General features: G+C 47.6%; 1 long non-coding RNA gene across 3 annotated transcripts in view; it reads left to right on the top strand.

Annotated features, from left to right (window-relative positions):
* Window positions 1–18,704, top strand: part of LOC116570782 — an 88,448-nt gene that overhangs the window by 42,941 nt on the left and 26,803 nt on the right. For 2 of the 3 annotated variants that reach the window (XR_004277560.1, XR_004277561.1), the window contains 2 exons: window positions 8,900–8,979; window positions 12,300–12,393. This is a non-coding gene — a long non-coding RNA (uncharacterized LOC116570782). The remainder of the gene's footprint in view (window positions 1–8,899; window positions 8,980–12,299; window positions 12,394–18,704) is intronic. The other variant, XR_004277559.1, reaches the window with a different exon arrangement.

The raw sequence follows: 18,704 nt of genomic DNA, 5'->3' as shown, positions 1-18,704 counted from the left end.
GTCTGCACCGCGCCACTCCCAGAACGGCAGTGCGACTGAGGCGTCCGAGAGCGGACATGGTCCCGGGCAGCGGGGGACGGCGGTGAGCTGGCTCTGCGGGGCAGCCCTCCGCCGGCTCCGGCTCTCTGTCCGCGCAGGTTATGAAATAACCCCAGCGACCGCTCGCGACCTCTCGGCTTTGTCTGACCCTGCGCCCTCAGACCACACATTCGGGACAGTTCCCGCTTTCACCAACCCCATGGGGCTCCGTGGGGTCCCGGGGGCCACAGCGCAGTGGCCGCTGTGACAGGTGCGGTCACGACACCTCAGCTCCCAGTCACCCACAGCGGGCCAGCCTGGCTCTCCAGGTGTCCAGGGGCGCTGGCGTGGAGCGTGAGGGGCCTCGCCTCGGACACGGGGCGCTAACAGAGCCCGAGCCCGGGCGCATTCCGGCCGCCCCCACTCCGGCCCCGGCTGCTCCCGCGGCGCTCGCTGGCTCTGCGGCCCCCACGTGCCCCGCTCTGCGCGCAGGTCCCTGCTCAAGCCTGTACGTCGCGGGTCCGACCCTGAACCCTGACCCAGCCTCGCGCCTGCGCACCGCAGCCGCCCACAGAAGCCCCAGCTCCCCGCGGTCCGCGCGCGGCTCTACGTGCTCTACGTGCTCTACGTGCTCTACGTGCCCTACGTGCCCTGCAGCCCGGCACGGTCAGTCCACGCATGCGCTCTTGGACACCCGGCGGCCGCCTCGAGCCGCCTCGAGCCCCCCGCGCTCCGCTGAGGCTCGGCCTCTCGTGCGTGGCCCTCAGACTCTCCAACACGACCCTCACGCTCCCCCCTCCGCGCCTCGCACATTCTGTCCTCCCGGACCCTGCTTGACGCTCCGGATTCTCCACAGCGAGCCTCGGGCGCCCGCAGACGCCGTCCCCGGCCCTGACGTCACGGGCGGCAGGTCCAGCTCGTCTCCCGGAGGATGACGTAATGCCACTCACCGTCCCCAGGCTTAGGGCGCTCGCGCCCCCAGCTGCCCCCGTTCCGCACGCCCCCGTCCCGGTGTCCCCGGCCGGCCGCCCACGCGCGCCTCCGCAGCTGCCCCCGACGCGCCCCGCCCCGCCCCGCCCCGGGCTTCTCCCTGCCCCGTGTCTCCGGGGCGCCCGCCCCGGGGACCCCAGCTCGAGTCCCGGCTCAGCCCCGTGTGAATCTAGCTTCGCGCCCTTCCGTCCGTGGAGGGCACCGGAGCTCCGCACGCGTTTTCACGGCGCAGGTCCCGGCGTGTCTTGTGTCCCTGCGGGGCCCGCAGTGGTGCCGCCGCGCCGCGCGTCCTCGGGTGCCCCGTGCGCAGCCCCGTGCGCAGCCCCGTGCGCAGCCCCGTGCGCAGCCCCGTGCGCAGCCCCGTGCGCAGCCCCGTGCGCAGCCCGTGTGCTCCCCGCAGCCCTCCGGCTCCGTCCTGAGCCCGGGATCTCCCGCCGACGCCCGACGCGCAAGGCCACGCCCCGGGGCCGCTGTCCCTGGGCCGTCCGGCCGCTGTGCAGGGCTTCCGCGGGCCGCAGGCCTCTCCCTCCGCAGACCGCCCGCGCGCTGTCCCCGGGACCTCCCCGCGGTCGCCGCCAGTCTGCGCGCGGGGCAGGACCTCTGGGCGTCCCGGGATCCCTGCCCGGGGCGTTTCCCACGTGTCCCTCAGCCGCGGCCCGGGCCGGCTCCGCAGCCCGGCTTCGTGGCGCGGTCGCACGCTTGGAGGCCGCACCCTTCTCAGGGGAGCCCCTCCGCGTCGCCGCGGCCTTCCCGCGGGCTCCTCGCTCGAGCTCTGCTGCGCGCATGGCTGGCGCCGCGCTTGCTCGCGTGCGCCCCGGGCCGCACGTCCCGGCCGCTGTTCCCCAAGGCCGAGGGACGTCCGTTTTGAACTTGAAGACGCGCCGGCCTTGCGAAGCGCTGGCTTCATTCGCTAAAACGGAACAGTGGTAGATCGCAGCTGTCGCCCCCTTGATTCCGTGGGTGTCGTCTTCCCTGCGGCCTTGCCCATTTCTGTTCCCAGATTAGCGTGACTCAGGGCAGCTGCGCCCCTGGCCAGGCGTTCCTTGTCGCTTCTCCCTGCACTTCCCGAGTCTTCCCTGCTTGCTATTTTTAGGGAGATGGAGGCAGGAGATCGTTTGTTCTTTATCCGTCGGCAAGGGTCTCTGTGTGTCTCACGTACAATTCCATTTTTATGACTTCTGCTGCCTTCTGGAAGCATCTTATGATATTTTACCACTTTTTTTTTTTTAAGCCCAAAGTTCTGCACAACTGTTTTAAACTCTGAGAGGAACGTAGCACAAAAAATAAAAAATAAGGGGCGCCTGGTTGGCTCAGTGGGTTAGGCCGCTGCCTTCGGCTCAGGTCATGATCTCAGGGTCCTGGGATCGAGTCCCACATCGGGCTCTCTACTCAGTGGGGAGCCTGCTTCCTCCTCTCTCTCTGCCTGCCTCTCTGCCTACTTGTGATCTCTGTCTGTCAAATAAATAAAAATTTTAAAAAAACTTTAAAAAAAAAATAAAAGAAAGAAATATATCAGGGCACATTCTGGTCCCTTGTTTTAAGTGCCTAAGGTACATGTTAAAACATGGAGACTCCTATATTGACTTTCTAAAACTGTAATTTTTTGATCATTGAAAAACCTCTTTTTTGGGCTACTTAGTTTAAGGACCTATTTAGCCAGAGCGACTCCATCTTGGTTAAAAGCCATTTTGTTGTTTGTGCAGTAAAACTTAAACTGACCCTGTCCTCCTCCCCCCAGATGAACTTACTTAGAAGCAAGTCTGGGGAACCAGTAAAATATGGTCAGCCAGTTCCTGATAACACAGCCCAGAATACAAGGCCAGGTCGGCCAGTTCTTGGTAACAGAGCCCAGAATACAAGGACGCGTCGGGCCGGGTGGAGACATCCAATCAGTAAAAAACACACATACTTTTTCCCTAACCACCAAAGAATGTAAACCCCGCTGTTTGGGCGCCAACCTTGAGCACCAATTCTGACCAGAGTAATAGGTTGGGTCAAACAGCTACTATAGGGTAAATTGTAATTCAATTGGCCACCTAGTGTGACCTAATATGACTACAATCTCATTGGCCACCTATGTGTGGCCAGACTTTTGCTCTGTAAAAGGTAGCCTGTAAGATGGGGAGGGGTCTCCCTCTTCGGAGGCGGCCCTGACCGGTCAGTCAGTCGATTCTTGAGCCTGTAAGCTGGGGGTGGTCGCTCTCTTCAGAGACGGCGCTGGCTGGTCAGTCTGACTTCTAATGCTTGGCACAGAATAAAGCTTTGCATAGCTTTCACCTTGTCTCAGTCTCACTCCCCTGGCCGATCAGTCTGACTTCTAATACTTATCATAAAATAAAGCTTTAAATAACTTTCATTTTGTCTCAGTCTTGTTTCATTTAATAATGGACCTAACACTTAGCAGACATGTGACTGATGCTCTTAAAAGCCTGCCCTGGTGAGACCTTAAGAAGTGCTGTTGGTTCTGTTGAGAAAAGCAAAGTGAGGTCTTAAACACACAACACAGGCTCTGTTGAGACATTTGCATTTAATTACAGGAAAAAAGATCTAACTGATCTAGTATTAGTTTTTCCAATTAAGATTCCTTTAAATTCACATTTAATGATTTTAAAAAATCAATGTAGTAGTTTTTTTAACTGATTACCAATACGGAAAATAACTGGGTTCGAATGTGACTCCATCTGACATTACTGTTGTTTTTTTTTTTTTTAAGATTTTGTTTATTTATTTGACAGAGATCACAAGTAGGCAGAAGCAGCCTCTCCCCCCAGCAGAGAGCCCCATGCGGGCTCAATCCCAGGACCCTGAGGTCATGACTGGAGCTGAAGGCAGAGGCTCAAGCCACCGAGCCACCCAGGCGCCCCTTCTATTGTTTTAGAAAGAGAGAACACACAAGTGGGCAGGGAGGGGTGGGCAGAGGCAGAGGGAGAGAATCCCAAGCAGACGCCCTGCTGAGCACAGAGCCCAGTCCTGGAAGCACAGGCCGCAGTGGCTGAGAGACAGAGCAGGTCTGTCTCCGTGGAGCTGAGGCGCCGCCCCGGCCGCTGGCTTGAGGTCCCTGGCACCGGATGACACTTCTACCACCATTTTCAGTTGTTATTTTTTATTATTATTTTTTTTAAACACTAATTCTGTTCACCTTAAATTGGATCTATTCTCTCTCTCTTTTTTAAAAAAGATTTATTTATTTATTTGACAGACAGAGATCACAAGTAGGCAGAGAGAGAGAGAGAGGAGGAAGCAGGCTCCCCGCTGAGCAGAGAGCTCGATGCGCGACTCGATCCCAGGACCCTGAGATCATGACCTGAGCCGAAGGCAGCGGCTTAACCCACTGAGCCACCCAGGCGCCCTATTTCTTTCTTTTAATTGTAGGTTTTTATATATATTTGTCTTTAAAGTATTTAGAACAACATTAATACATATTTATATATTATATATACAAAAAGAGAAGTGAAAAAGATAAATGGAAAATGAAATAAGCACTGTTTTTAAATATTTTCATCTTATTTAATGATACAAAAATATTTAACTTTTACCAGAAAAATAATAGAGCAGTGTGATCGAATGTGGATCGTTATTTTTTAAATTCGGTTTGCAGCTTTTGATGCAGACATGTGAGGTTTGGCTCTAGATTACATTTATTTTGACGGTTGATTTCCATCTCTGTCATTGGTGAGAAGGATTCTCTGGAATATGCATGATTCCGGGAGGAAGATATGGGGCCCTGGCTGCCCTCCTGGGGTTGTACTTCCAGTAATTCAGGCATTTCCACTCATTCTGGAGAGATTTTAAGGGAGTCAGTTTTATCTTTCCTGATGGAGGTCAGGAGGTCTTGCATATTAATCAGATATTTTACTTTTTCTATTTTTATCAAGTGGGTTCTTCTTTTGGAAGATTTCAAAACAAGTTAAAAAAAACACTCCATTCCTCAATTTTTAAGTGTGCTGTAAGATTCTCACAACAACACAATTATGGCAGCAAAAAGTGCTCTCATCCCAATATCTTTCTTTGGAAAAGGAGATTATCTTTATCCTAGTGTTAAGTCTTGAAATTTACCAGGAAGGAGTAGATGATGCCTGATCATTTTGGAAGGTATCTTGTAGGTGACAGACTGCTCAGGGACACTTCTAGGCATTGAAAAATTTAGCAACATTTTCAACTTTTGTTGTAATGTCCAAGCTAAAAACCTTATTTAAATATTTTTTATTATGATTTCTTCTCTCTAAGATAAATAATTTTTTAAAAGGGGGGCGGTGCCTGGGCAGCTCAGTTGATTGAGCACCCACCTCTTGGTTTCAGCTCAGGTCATGAGCTCAGGGTCCTGGGATCTAGCCGACCCCTCATTTGGGCTCTGTTCACTGCTGGGGGATTCTCTCCCTCTGCCCCTGCCCCTGCCCCCACTCATATTCTCTGTCTTGGTCTCTCTCTCTCTCTCTCTCTGTCAAATAAATAAATTCTTAAAAAATAAATATTATGAGATCATCTGAAAATTACCATAAATGACCTTAGACTTTCCTGGTTATTCTCCATATCATCACAGTAAAGTAGGCTCCCCATTTAATACTAGAACCCATATATTTACTACTTGGATGTGGGCAAACTTGAATGTGCTATGGTAACCTAAAAGTGAGTGAGGGGAGCAGGAGCAATGCTCTCTTTATGGAGTCTCTGTTTATCTTTCAGACATGCCCATTGTCTTACCATGACAGAGATGCACATGAACAGTCATCCCGATGGGGAGGTCTGGTGTTCACACATGACTTCGGAGACCAATGGGCTAGACAACCAGTTAGGGTAGAGGTCCCCCAAATTTCAGCTGCTTTGATTTTCATCATCTTTCCTCCTTTTAAAGTTTTAGTCATATAGATTTTTATTTCTTTTTTTTTTTTTAAGATTTTATTTATTTATTTGGCAGACAGAGATCACAAGTAGGCAGAGAGGCAGGCAGAGAGAGAGAGGAGGAAGCAGGCTCCCCGAGGAGCAGAGAGCCCCACTTGGGGCTCGATCCCAGGACCCTGGGATCATGACCTAAGCCGAAGGCAGAGGCCTTAACCCACTGAGCCACCCAGGCACCCTGATCTTTATTTCTTGATAAGCACTTTTCTAGGTATTTCTAATTAGGTTTTTGTAATTGATGGGACATTTTCAGAAGTGGGTATTGTTGGCAAATACGGACACCAGCAATTCTGTGTTTTAGCTCCATCACTTAGTAGCTGTGGGCAAATTATTAACTTCTCTGTGCTGCAGTTTCCTCTTCTGTAAAGCTGGGATTTATTCCAGTATCTACTTCATAGAATTGTTATGAGAACGAAACAAGTTCCTATATAAAAAATACTCCAGTGCCTCGCACACAGTTAACCCCTGTGATGACCAGATTGAACCATCTTGCCTTTTCCTTATAATAAAATGTGTATTCTTTTAGGTTTTCCAGGCATCTAATCCTATTATCTATAAATAATGATATTTTTCCTTCTTTCCTATAATTACATTTTATTTCTTTCTTTTGTCTAATAATTATTAATAATAGCTTAATAATAATATTGCATAATGGAGATAGTGCATACCACATGTGTCTGATTCTAATGTTATATTTCACCATTAAGTGTTATATATTCACACATTTATCTTATTGAGTACTTAATATATTCTTTCATTCCTATTGCATTTATGACGTCAGTCAAGAATGAATTTTGAGGGGCGCCTGGGTGGCTCAGTGGGTTAAGCCTCTGCCTTTGGTCATGAACCCAGGGTCCTGGGATCGAACCCCACATCGGGCTCTCTGCTCAGTGGGGAGTCTGCTTCCCTTTCTCTCTCTCTCTGCCTACTTGTGATCTCTGTCTGTCAAATGAATAAATAAAAATCTTTAAAAAAATGAATTTTGAAATGATCATATAGTTTTTCTTTGACTTAAAATGATTATTTATACTGGTAGATTTCCTGATATTGAACCATCCTTGAATGAATGAGTTGATCCTTTACTTGGCTGTGGTTTATGACTTTATAATGTACCGAAGAACTTTGTTAACTAATACTATGACTTTTACATGAATATTTATAAGTGGAATCAGTCTGTAGTTCGCTTGATCATGTTCAACACCTTCCTCTACTTTATTTCCTGTGGATGAGTAGTAGGATCTAGGGACTTAATCGTATTCTGGCTTATTTGGGCAGGCATGTCTCACAGGGGCTGTGCTTCTCCACTGGAAGGCCCGTTATCTCTGGTGATCTCTCTTTTTACAGTGTCAGCAGCCACCAATGCCCACTGCTTAGATCCTTTAATTCATTAGGGATTGCAGAATAGTGGTATTCTGTCAGCCTATATCTTCATTTATTAGCTGGAATATCAGCTTCTCATCTATTACAGTTTTTAAAGAAAAGGTGAGATAAAAGCTTGAAAGCCCGATTTTATTTTTTTTCCCCTTCAGCATCTTCCAGTATTTCTTCTCTCTTTTTGGGGTGTGGGGCGGTATTGGGTGTGTTTAGTAATAGTATTTTTATGAACCAATGTACTTAAATGGATTTGGCATGCTTCAGCCCACTGTGTTATTGATGACCAGATCGCCCCCTTCTTGGCCAGTGAGGGCTTCCTCAGGTTAGCTTCCGAGTCCTTCTGACACGCCCTCACTTCTTTGCTATTTGGTGTGACAAGATGTTCTGACACGCCCGCACTTCTTTGCTATTTGGTGTGACAAGATGTTTCAGGTTATCCTGCCCTTGACCAGGACCCTGCCCTCTGCAAGGAGCCCTGGTTCATCGAAGTGAGAAATAGTGATAGTGACACACCCTGGGGGCTAGGGAATCTGCATACTTCTGGGTTGGTCTCTGCTTCCACATTTATCAGTGGACAGATCTAGGAGATAAGTTTAGTTGTTCTTGTTTCTTAAAAAATATAAATCACAGGTTTCTATTTATAATTCAAATTTGGGGCAATAAGACTCTCTTTTAACTGCTATCTTAAAAATCTGTATCTCTCATCCTCCATCCTGAAAATTCTTTCATCTTCGAATACTCCAGAACAATGCTGAAATATGGTGAACATCCTTGTTTTCTTTCTACCTTATTAACAAGCTGTCAGTATTTTTCCATTGACTATGTTATTGGACTATGGATTGGATTAGGTCAGTTCTTCTTTCCATATTTTATTATAAGGTTTTAAGAAATAGACTTTGAAATTTTATCAAATCTCATTCCAACATCTATGAGATGATCAGGTTTTTTCAATTTTATCCATGCATTCAATTAATTTTGTTAATAGGTTTTCCAATATGAGTCATCAGTGGGTTCCAGTTATGAAAATAGCTGATCATGATATCAAGTGCTGCTGGATTCCATTTGCTAGTGTTTTACTTTGGATTTCTGCTTTAGTAATTGAATTTGAGATCACCTGTGATAGTTCTAAGTGCCACCCACCACAGGTTTTGGTGTCTGCAGTATGTTGACTACGCAAAAACATTATTAATGTTACCTTCCCATCTCCCATGCTTGGGGAACCACTTACGTACCTTTGGTTTATTTGTTCTTAGGTCTGTAGACCACACTTGGGTACTGTCTGTCTTTTCCTCCCCATGGAAGAGCCATTTGAAACCATGCTCTCTCTCATTATCTATTGATGTTCGAATAGTTCATAGATTTCTTTTTTTTTTTTAAGATTTTTATCTATTTATTTGACAGAGATCACAAGTAGGCAGAGAGGCAGGCAGAGAGAGAGAGAGGAGGAAGCAGCCTCCCTGCTGAGCAGAGAGTCCGACACAGGGCTCGATCCCAGGACCCTGGAATCGTGCCCTGAGCCGAAGGCAGAGGCTTTAACCCACTGAGACACCCAGGAGCCCCAGTTCATAGATTTCTAAATAGTTTCTGTTTTTTGTTTTTTGGGTTTTTTTTTTCCCTCTAGGAAACTGAAGGATAATGGAAAATATATACTGGTCTCTGTCCCTGGTTGCTGGCCCAGAATTCCTAAACCCTTGTAACTTCGTAAGTGATACAAATAGTAGTAGCATCTCCTTTTTTTTTTTTTTTAAGATTTAATTTATTTATTTGACAGACAGAGATCACAAATAGGCTAAGAGTCAGGGAGAGAGAGAGGAGGAAGCAGGCTCCCTGCTGAGCAGAGAGCCCGATGTGCGCTCAATCCCGGGACCCTGGGATCATGACCTGAGCTGAAGGCAGAGGCTTTAACCCACTGAGCCACCCAGGTGCCCCAGCATCTTCTCTTCTAATGTTTGGTCTTTGACCCAGGTTCCCTGAGGCAGGGTGCCTGAAATGCTTGCAGTTTCCTGGGTGGTAGGAAGATCTTTGGTTCTAATGAGACGACTTTGGGTGGGCTCCTGGGTGTCTCCTGGGTTGGTCACCATGATCAGAGGCTTGGGATTTTCCGCCCTGCCCTCCATTCTCTTGAGAAGGGAAAAGGGCTGAAAATGAGGTTATGATCCATCATGCCTGTGTCAGGAAGCCTCCATAAGGTCCCAGTGGAACGGAATTCAGAGAGCTTCCGGGCTGGCGAGCATGACACAGGCGCCCGTGCTTGCGGCCCTCCCAGACCTAGAGCCCTGTGCTCTCTTCATCTGGCTGTTCATGTGTATTCGTTATCATAGCCTTTAAAAACCCAGCGGATGGAGATGTTTCCCTGAGTTCTGTGATCTCTTTTAGCAAATGAATGGAACTCAAGAAGAGGGTCGTTGGAACCTCTGAATTATATCCTGTTGGTCTGATGCTCAGGTGACACCCAGGACCTGCTCTGACCTTGGAAGTGGGGGAGGGGTGCCTGGTGGGACTGAGCCCTTAGCCTGCGGGATCTGATGCTGCCTCCAGGTAGACGGTGACAGAACTGAGTTGAGCTGCAGGACACCCACCACATCTGGTCACTGGCCGTGAAAGAAGTTAAGTGTTCTGTGTGAGAATCAGGAGGTCCTTGGAGGACAGATGCCCAGGACCCAGAACAGAGGTTTTTTTCCCTACAGCAAAAGGGAAAGATGGGGCTTTTCATTTTTAGGAATAATCGATTTTACTTACTTAGTATTCTTTTATATATCTTAGCTGATTTATTAGTTTTATCATTTTTCTCTTTTCTATATGTGTTGATTTATTCCTTCTAGTTTCTCTAGTTTTTTTGTTTTGATTTTTTAAAAAGACTTTATTTTGGGCACCTGGGTGGCTCAGTCGGTTAAGCATCTGCCTTTGACTCAGGTCATGATCCCAGGGCCCTGGGATGGAGTCCCACATCGGGTTTCTTGCTCGGTGGGGAGCCTGCTTCCCCCTCTGCCTGCTGCTCCCCCTGCTTGGGCTCTCTCTCTCTCTCTCTGACAAATAAATAAATAAAATATTAAAAAAAAAAAAAAAGGTCTTTATTTTTCAGTAATCTCTATACCCAATGTAGGGCTTGAATTCACAACCCTGAGATGGAGTCACACAGTCCACCAAAGCCAGCCAGGCACCCCCTAGTTTCTTTAGTTTGAAAATATTGTTCTTTTTCTAATATCTAGAGTTGAATGCTTAAACTATTTTTTATTTTTTTTGCTTATTAAAAATAATACTTGACTATGAATCTTTCTAAGCAATGTTTTAGCTTTAGTATTGATGCTATTGCTCTCAGCTATCAAATTTTTTCTTTGACCCAAATGTATTAAGAGATTTTAGAAAATGATTTAGGTAACAGGTTTTTTCCCTAATTTTTATAATTAATTCTAATTGTTCTGACCTGCGATCAGATAAAGTCACGTGTAGCTTTTGTCTTTACCCTGAGGCAGTCTTTGTGTTCAATGCAGAACTGTTCACAGAAGGATGCAAAAGGTGTGTTCTCGGGAACTAACAAGAAATAAACAAGAAATAAGAAAAAAACACAAAACTTCTGTATTTACTTAAAAAAAATTTTTTTTTAAAGATTGTATTCATTTGAGAAAGAGTAGAGCTTGAGTTGGTGGAGTGGGGCGTGGGGGGCGGGGGAGGTTCAGAGGGAGAAACAGACTACCTGCTGGCTGGCAGCCGGAGCATGACCTGAGCCAGAGGCAGACGCTTTTCTGGCTGAGCCACCCAGGAGCCCCACTTTAAATTAAAAAAAATAATAATAAAATTATTTATTTGTCAGAGAGAGAGAGAAAGAGAGAGATCGCACAAGCAGGCAGAGCGGCAGGCAGAGGCAGAGAGAGAAGCAGGCTCCCTGCTGAGCAAGGAGCCCGATGTGGGACTCGATCCCAGGACCCTGAGATCATGACCTGAGCCGGAAGGCAGCAGCTTAACCCACTGAGCCACCCAGGCACGCCAATCTCATTCTTTTTTATGGCTGAGTAATACTACCTTGTAGGTATATGTGTGTGTGTGTGTGTATAATATATATATATATGTGTGTGTGTATATATTATATATAATATATATGAATGGATAAAGAAGATGTGGTATACATACATATATAACCACATCTTCTTTATCCATTCATCTGTCAATGGACAGCTGGGCTCTTTCCATAATTTGGCTATTGTGGATAATGATGCTACAAATAGTGGTGCCTGGGTGGCTCAGAGGATTAAGCCTCTGCCTTCAGCTCAGGTCATGATCTTAGGGTCCTGGGATCAAGACCCACATCGGGCTTTCTGCTCAGCAGGGAGCCTGCTTCCTTCTCTCTCTGCTGCCTGCCTCTCTGCCTACTTGTGATCTCTGTCTGTCAAATAAATAAATAAAATCTTTTTTAAAAATGATGCTGTAAACATTGGGCTACGTATATCCCTTTGAATAAGTATTTTTATATTCTTCTGTTAAATACCAAGTGGTGCAATTACTGGATCATATGGTAATTCTATTTTTAATTTTTTGTGGAACTTCCATACTGTTTCCCACAGTGGCTGCACCAGTTTGCTTTCCTACCAACAGTGTAAGAAGGTTCCCTTCCTCCACATCCTCACGAACATCTCTCTGTTGTTTCTTATGTTGCTAATTTTAGCCATTCTGACAGGTGTGAGATAGTAGCTCATTGTAGTTTTGGTTTGCATTTCCCTGATGAGGAGTGACGTTGAGCATCTTTTCATGTGTCTGTTGGCCATCTGGATGTCTTCTTTAGAGAAATGTCTGTTCATATTTTCTGCCCATTCTATAACTGGATTATTTGTTTTGGGGTATTGAGTTGTATTAGTTGTTTATAGACTTTGGATACTAGCCCTTTATCAGATACGTCATTTGCAAATAGATTCTCCCATTCCGTAGGTTGCCTTTTAGTTTTGTTGATTGTTTCCTCCACAGTGCAGAGCTTTTTATCTTGATGAAGTCCCACTAGTTCATTTTTGCTTTTGTTTCCTTTGCCTCAGGAGCCGTGTCTAGCAAGAAGTTGGTACAGCCAGTGACAAACAGGTTACTTGCCTGTGTTCTCCTCTAGGACTTTGATGGTTTCCTGTGTCACATGTAAGTCTTTAATCCATTTTCAATTTTTTTTGTATATGATGTAAGAAAGCGGTCCGGTTTCATTCTTCTGCACATAGCTGTCCAGTTTTCCCAACACCATTTGTTGAAGAGACTTGTCTTTTTCCCATGGCATATTCTTTTCTATTTTGTTAAAGATAATTGACTATAAAGCTGTAGTGATCTAAACAGTATGATCCTGGGGCGCCTGGGTGGCTCAGTGGGTTAAAGCCTCTGCCTTCGGCTCAGGTCATGATCTCAGGGTCCTGGGATCGAGCCCCACATCGGGCTCTCTGCTTGGCGGGGAGCCTGCTTCCTCCTCTCTCTCTCTATGCCTACTTGTGATCTCTGTCTGTCAAATAAATAAATTAAAAAAAATAAAATAAACAGTATGATCCTGGCACAAAAATAGACCTACAGATCAACAGAACAGAAAACCCAAAAATGTACCACCTCCACCATTTCTCAGACATTGCGGTGGTGGTAAGTACATTCAGTGTCGTGTCACCCGTCTTCAGAACTCTTCATCTTACAAAGCTGAAACTCTGTCCCCACTAAATGGTAACTCTGTACCCTTCCCCAAGCTCCCAGTACTCATCCTTCTACTTTCTGGCTCTATGAAGAGTACTTGACCTTCTACTTCTGACTGTTCTGAGTACGTCATCTAGGTGAAGTCATTTAGTATTTAACTTTTTGTGACTGGTCTTATTTCACTTAGCAGAATGTTCCTAAGTTTCATCCGTTTTGTAGTATGTGTCAGAATTCCATCCCTTTTCATGGCCGAGTGAGAGTGCCCTGTGTGTGTCAGTCATTGTGTTATCCACCCCACCACGCGCGGATCCTGCGGCTGCTTCCACCTTTTTGGCTGCTAAACACTTGGGTATACAATACCCCTTCAAGTATCTGTTTCTAATTTGGGGGGTATATATCCAAAAATGGAATTGTTGGATCATATAGAGATGCCGTGTTTACTGTTTTGGGGAGCCACCATACTGGCCTCCACAGCAGCTGCACTCTTTCTGTTCCCATTCACAGTGCACAGGGTCTTGATGTCTCCGTACCTCACCAGTACTGGGTACTTTGTGGTTTGTTAATCGTAGCCCTCTTAATGGGCGTAAGGTGGCATCTCACTGTGCTTTCGGTTTGTTTCTAGTAGTCAGTGATGTTGAATTGCAGGTCCTGCCCTCGGTCAGGGGAGGGGATTATACAAAGGTGTGGACGCCAGGGGTGGAGATTACTGGGGATCGCCTTACCACCATAACTGCATTTCAAAAATAAGTAGAACAGAACTCTATGGAAGACATTAGAATGCATCATGTGTGGGGCGCCTGGGTGGCTCAGTGGGTTAAGGCCTCTGCTTTCGGCTCGGGTCGTGGTCTCGGGGTTCTGGGATTGAGCCCCGCATCGGGCTTTCTGCTCGGCGGGGAGTCTGCTTCCTCCTCTTTCTCTCTTTGCCTGCCTCTCTGCCTACTTGTGATCTCTGTCTGTCCAATAAATAAATAAAATCTTTAAAAAAAAAAAAAAGAATGCATCATGTGTAGTAAGAGGATGTATTTTTAAGTGAAGGTCTCTCCAGGAATACAAACATATCTGCCTGTGTACGTGTGATAGAAATGCGTTTCTTACTGGTGGTCCAGAAAAAACAGGTTGAAAGGCACTGACCTGAGAGATCTTCCTGCAGACACTGAAGAGAAGACTGTCATTGATCTGCGTGTGAGCCCAGGCCCCGCGGCTTGTTCTCTGCTGGTCGTGCTCCCATGGCAACCGTTTTTCTTCATGTCTGCTCTCACACACAGTAGCCATCACAGCACTTGCATTTTCAAAGAACTTACGTCAGTCTGTTTCCTCCAAGGTTTTCTCATCAAATACTCTGAAACTTAACAAGCCTTGCTGGTGACATAACTGTGGGGAGCGCCTGCTTGTTCTGACCCGTCTTCCTGCTCTCCCAGCTACGTGTGGGGCCTGCCTGGGGGTGTTCTCATGGTGTCTGAGCTCCCCCTGCCTCTGTCGAGGTTTGGCGTTAGAGTTCTATCTTATATGTCTTATGGGATTTGCACTTTCTGTTCCTAATTTCCCCACTATTTTCCTAAAGGTTAAGAGAAAAAGAAAGGTCTGAGAAGCCCCAACTTTGCCATCTTGAAGTCTTGCTTTCCTGCGGCAGCCCTAATCTCTGAAATGGGGCCCAGTGTTGTCCCACCAGGGGGCATGGCCACCTCTGTGTCTTGCCTTCCTGGGTTGTGGCCCCGTGAACCTGGGGTAGCTGGCTGGGCTGAAACCCCTCGGGCTACACTGAATGCCGGGCTTGGGAGGGCTGGCGCCCTCCACCTGCTTGGGGAGCCCTCACTTCCACCTGCCCTGGCTCCTGGGGCTCCCTCCCTCCAGGGCTGGGGCTGACCCTCATCCCTCGCAGGGCGTGTCTCTCCCCCCCTTCTCGCCTTCTTCCGGGAGCGGAGAGTTTTGGGGTTTTTTCTCCTCCTTTCCATTAAGTGTCTATTTATTCATGAGAAATCATGGGATTTTTGCCTTTTCTCTACTTTCTTCCCAGCTGGAAGAAACACACACATTGAGCCCGGAGGCGCCACGTTCCCCTCTGCCCTCCCCCTGCAGCCAGAATGAGGGGCTTCCCCCCCCCATCTTTCATTCCTCCCACACTCGCCCCCGTTCTCCACAGCACATGACGGGGGCGGCACTTAAGAGGACGCTCAGGATTTGTTCCCACTGCTTTCCCCTTATTTAGGGGAGTGTTCTGAGGGCAGACACTTCTCCAAGCCAGGCCTGGCTTCTGTTTCTTTCTCTGACCATCACTTTTCAGAAATGATGGCTTCCAGGGTCCCCTAATCCTCGCCATCTGCTCGATGCCCGTTTCTGTCCTTGCATTTCTCACTCTTGCCATTGGAGGTGACGTAGAACCTTCCCTGCAAGTTCTAAAAATTATTTTCTATATAATATGGTCAGGGCGTTATTCCCTTTTCCAGGAGTGCCATGGTCGCCTTCTAGCCCATGGAGGAGGCTCGCACACGCACAACTCAAAACAAGCCCTGTCCTGGGAAGGACCCGCTCTCGTGCCCAGCATGAGAAAGAGGCGACATCGTGTGATTTCTTCCCTCTGCTCCTGTTCTCCCCTCTTCCTTACGCTTCCTCCAGGGAAAACAGAGAAAGCTCCGTTATGCAAAGAAACGCGACACAGAAGGAGACCGCGGGCAGACTGGGCTAGCGTTGGCTCAGGGGTATAAAACCACGCCAGGGGAGAACCTCCAGGAGGAGAATGCGCTGTGGTCACCCCTCCCCTCAACACAGAAGCAAAGGATTTGCCTGGGTGATGTTTGTGAGTGTCTTGCTGTGTAAATGGGGTCAGGTTTTGTTTGTCTCTTTAGGTAACTTGGTCACTTTAAAAATCGCAACGTGGTGACCCATGGGCATAGGCGTAGCTTTGGGTCACGTTGCTGCGGGTCTCATCAAGGAGGATCCTAATTCTCTTCTCACAAACTACCTTTCCAAGGAGGAAAGTAAAACACAAACAAGTCTGTGTGTAGAGCTGTGACAACAGAATGACGAGCACGCAGCCACGGTTCCTCTGGAGCCAGGCCTCACGCTCCTCCCGGGGCCGTGGGGAGGAGCTGGGCAGCGAGCAAGCATCCGCCGGTAGGAACCAGTGCGCAGGGCTCCTGACGGCAAGGAGATCACATAAGTGCTGATAATTACGCTAAGCTTTTTTTCAGTGTGTACAAAATTAGGAAAAATTACAGGCATACCTTGGAGATACTGTGGGTTTGGTTCCAGATCACAGCAATAAAGCGAATATTGCAGTGAAGTGAGTCGAAGAAGCACTTTGGGTTCCCAGTGCACATGAAAGTGATGTTCACAGGGTACTGTGGCCCGCGGAGTGTGCAGCTGGTGTGTCTGAAAACAATGTTCATACTGCAATTAGGAAATACTCTGTTTTTGAAAAATGCTTACCATCATCTGAGCTTTCAGGAGCCATAATCTTTTTGCTGGTGGAGGGTCTCGTCTGCTGTTTAAGGCTGCACCACCATCAGGGTGGCAGAAGCTGTGGCCGTTTCTGAAAGTAAGACAACCCTGGAGTTTGCCGCATGGACGGACTCTTCTTCCACGAGCAGTTTCTCCGTAGCCCGTGATGCTGCAGCACTTCTTTCACAGCAGAAATTCTTTCAAAACTGCAGTCCATCCTCTCCAGTTCTGCTGCTGCGTTACGGCTACTTTCGCGTGATATTCTGAATCCTTTGTTGCAGAGTTGAAGGTTCTTGACTCACATGGTCAGAGAATGAATCTCGTGGACACGGGGCGGAGTGAAGTGCAAGTTTATTAAGCGACTAGGAGCAGAAAGGAAAGAGAAAGCTCTCTAGAGTGAGAGGGGTCCCGAATGGGTGCCCCCGAGGGGTTTCAGGGCCAGTCTTTTACTGACAACTTGACCAGGAAGCTTGCAGTCTTGAGATTCTTGTGCCATCTTGGTCTGAGCGAGGACTGTTGATAACCCCCTCAGGGGCTCACTTCTTTGAGTACTGGCTCACTTCTTTGTCATTCTTTGAGAAGGGCTTGCTTCTTTGTCATTTTCTGTCATTACTATGTAGCCACCAAAGAAAAACACTCCCTAACACCCAGGGCAGGGTAGCCTGGTTTGTTCCCTTATCTTTTGCTCACTTTGACTTAGGCTTTTGCCTGCCAGGAATAGTTTCAGAGCCCAGCCAGGGACACCGCCCCCCACCATACCTTAACCCTTTCCTTACTCTGCTGTCATTTCCACAGTCTTCACGGCAGCTTCACCGGGTGTAGATTCCGTCTCAAGAAACCACTTTCTTTGCTCATCCGTAAGAAGCTACTCCTCGTCTGTTCAAGGTTGATCACGGGATTCTAGCAGTTCAGTCCCGTCTTCAGGCAACACTTCTGATCCCGCTTCTGCTGTTTCCCCCATATCTGCAGTCAGATCACACACAACATTTACTGAGTAGGTTTGCTGTCTTATGTGTGCCTACTTTGTGATGCCTCCAAAACAATTCCAGTGATGACATCAAAGATCACTGGTCACAGGTCATCGTAACAAATATAACAATAATAAAAACTTGGGAATGTTGTGAGAATTACCAAAATGTGACACAGGGACATGAAGTGAGCAGATGCTGTTGGAAAAAGTGGTGCCAGCAGACTTGCTTGATGCAGGCTTGCCACAAAGGCTCCATTAGTAAAAAGCACACGCTCTGTAAAGCACAGTAAGGCAAAGCAGTAAAAGGAGGTGTGTTTGAATAAGCACAGAGCGTCCTCCTGATGTGAGGCTGAAAAATAAGAGTGGCTCTGCTCTGTGGCAAATCTGTATTTTGTGAGTTTGGGGATTTCAGGAACATAAGGTGGTGCTCCAGGACACTCAGCAGTCACTTTCGGAAATAAGATTTAATGACTATTTTTAGTACTACCAGTTCTTTCTTCATTCTGCAAATATTTTTTGGAGTGTAATACATAAGTCAGCGCTTAACTGACAGATAACTATGCAAATGACAGGGGACCATATGGTGGTTACAAGGCAGAACTTAAAATTTTAAAGGACAAAACACTCATCTTCATGGACAGCAATTAACTTCAGGACCAACAACCACCTGTTGGGACTCAGTTGTCCCCCCAGAAGCATATACAATCCTCAGTTTCACCTTGGTTTTTCTTGGCCCCGCATTCCAAGGAGAGGAGTGTCTTTTCCATAATTTTCTCATTATGTGTTAATGTCGCCATAATGTTCTTGCCGCATCGCTGTATTTCCATATTCGGCTCCAAGATCGTGTGGTGGGCGTCTATGTATCGCAGCCTCTTTTCGGAGCTTCTTCCCCTCTGTGTTAGTTTCTCTGTCCTGGCGCGCAGCCAGGGTTTCTCCCCGTGTATTTTCTAGGCTCGCTCCGTCTCACTCCGTCTCCCTTGGGAGGAGGCGGGGGCGGCCGAAGAGCTCCGTCTTGTTCGGCACAGCTCGCCTCACACACAGGGCACAGAGCAGGTGTGGAGAGAGATGCTGAAGTGGGTGTCCTTGCCCAGCGCTTCCTGGGCAAGTTGGAATGAGCCCGTTTCTCTTCTGAGAGCAGGTCTCAAATCCCAGGCACTTATCTCTTCAGTTTTAATCTCCTGATGCCGTATTTTCCCCTCAGAGGGAGACTTTGAGGTTAAAGACACTAAGTCAAAGGCAAAAGGCGTGTGGGAGGGAGTTCAGCAATCACCGACACGTCTGTCCCACCCAGGAGACTGTCCCTCTGGGTCGCCGAGGGAGGGGAGGTGTTCACATCGTTGTCACCCAAGTAACTGTGGGTTTCTGCTTCATTTTA

Source organism: Mustela erminea, chromosome 12 (assembly GCF_009829155.1).
Source record: "Mustela erminea isolate mMusErm1 chromosome 12, mMusErm1.Pri, whole genome shotgun sequence".
In the NCBI taxonomy this organism is placed as follows: domain Eukaryota; kingdom Metazoa; phylum Chordata; class Mammalia; order Carnivora; family Mustelidae; genus Mustela; species Mustela erminea.
The sequence above is the reverse complement of the archived record's forward strand: the minus strand, read 5'-3'. Positions and strand labels throughout refer to the sequence as shown.